The sequence below is a fragment of the Acinonyx jubatus genome, chromosome B4 (genome assembly GCF_027475565.1).
Source record: "Acinonyx jubatus isolate Ajub_Pintada_27869175 chromosome B4, VMU_Ajub_asm_v1.0, whole genome shotgun sequence".
NCBI lineage: Eukaryota > Metazoa > Chordata > Mammalia > Carnivora > Felidae > Acinonyx > Acinonyx jubatus.
The window spans coordinates 63976331-63978415 of NC_069387.1; the positions used below are offsets into that span (position 1 = coordinate 63976331).

The window sequence follows — 2085 nt, forward strand, 5'->3', positions numbered from 1 at the left end:
GAAAAACAGGAAAATTATCTAGAACTTTTGAGATTTATATTTATTTTATGAAAGAAGGATAAAATTCTATGTCCTGAGAACATTCTGATCAGCTAGAGAGATTTTAGTACAACTTTAAACAGCCACAATAATTAAATATTTTGCTTAGTTTCCATTTGTTATTTTGGTTTTCTTTCCAATCATCTCTGGCCTTGCTTTCTACATTATTAAAATCACTTGCATCTGTTATGATCTTGAGCCATGATTCTTTTTATAGCTGACATTTTAAATTTATTTGTAATCTCATTTGCTGTTTTACTCGCATTTTGCTTTTCTTATTATCAAATGGCCTATTTCTTATTTGCAAGTCTATAGCCTCCTTTCTACTAAGATCTAGTTTGCATTTTTTTATGGGCCTAAAAGAAACAGAGAAACTACTGAAAATAAAAGAAAATATTCAAAGGCGACTTGAGTTCAGCTGCTCAGTACTTTTTGAGTTACTATCTTTTCAACCCCAGGAAACTTTGTAGGTTTAAAGTTGGCTTTGTGAACAAGTGAGGATGGTTTTGCTGATCTTTCATTCTCAAAAGAAACTTCTCCATAGTACTGCCACCTATTAGAATGAGGTTTTGAATACTGTAGATGATGAAGTATTTTATCTTTTTTGGAACTTCTTTCTGCCTCTGAAATATTTTAAGGATGGCAGTAGGCATTTAGTAAATGTTGGGTAATGGCCACATGCAAATATTTTCCCATTATTTACGTACTAAATTTCTCTGTGGTATTTCAAACTCCCCACAAATTGAAGAAGCCTACCCTAAATTGGATCTTTCTTCTACCTAAAGCATAACCAGACCCTTTCAAGTTGCTTCTAATTCACTATAGGACATTTGCAGGGATATTGTCAGGTGAATTTTCTTCTTCCATTCATATTTTTACCACTTTCTGTATGGTGGTGGATTAAAGGTAATACCAAGAAAAAGAAGACATGATTCCACCCTCCAGGAACTTGAAATTGACTAGAACCTTTAAAAAAAGATGGAACTCAATAATATAAATTATGTCTCAAAATTTAGGTTGGGAATTAAGTCAGGGAAAGATCAGTTTTTTTAAAAAAAGTATTTTTAGGTATATATTGTCTGAGTGACGTCTTTCTATGCAAAGGAAATGAAAAAATAATGAAATTGAGAAAGCATAGGGATTCTTTAGAGGGACAGAGAATTTGGCTAGAACATTTAATTAACTGAGAATATTGTAGATGATAAAGCTGGAAGGATAGTTTGGGGTCATATTATGGGGGATTTAGGAAGCCAGGCTTAGAGGTTTAATATGCTAGGACAAACAAAGGAATTGGAACAGAATAGCACGGACAAACAGATGTATTAAGAATTTAGCAGTGCTCACTTTGGCAGCACATATACTAAAACTGGAACAATACAGAGAAGATTAGCAAAGCCCCTGTGCAAGGATGATACCCAAATTTGTGAAGCATTACGTACTTTTCAGCATAAGAAACATAGTCAATGATTGTAATAGTGTTGTATGGTGTCAGATGATAGCTACATTTGTGGTGATCATAGCATAACGAATAGAGTTGAATCACTATGTTGTACACCTGAAATTAATGTAGCACTGTGTGCCAACTACACTCAAAAAGATTTAAAAAAGAGAAAATTTTGCAGCAGGGTGTCAGCAAGCTGGGGTCAGAGAGACTCTTGAATTGGAGGGCCAGCCAGAAGGTGTTCACGTAGGTAGGAACTGATGAGGCTTTGAGTCAGAATAATGGAAATGTGTTCTGAAGACAGTGGTTAATGGGGCTATCTACAGGATTGGCCATGTTTTGTCTGGGTGACACAGTGAAAGAAGAGCCAAGAATGAATTAAAGATTTTTTTAACGTATGTATGACACGAGAACAGTGAGTTTGTTAAATAGGAGTGAGGAGGAGGAGGAGGAGATTTTGAAAAGATAGGTTGATAATTTTAGTTTGTATATATCAAAGTAGAGAATTCCAGCAGGTTTTGGACATGGATTTAGAAACTATATATATAAATAGTTGAAAGCATAGGAAATTACAAGATCTTTCAGGGATAGAAAGTAAATAAGAA

General features: G+C 34.3%; 1 non-coding gene across 1 annotated transcript; it reads left to right on the forward strand.

Annotated features, from left to right (window-relative positions):
- Positions 1-1375: 1375 nt before the first annotated feature.
- On the forward strand, positions 1376-1482 carry LOC113593109 (U6 spliceosomal RNA). The gene has a single exon (XR_003413169.1). It is a non-coding gene; the product is annotated as a U6 spliceosomal RNA (small nuclear RNA).
- The last annotated feature ends 603 nt before the right edge of the window (positions 1483-2085 follow it).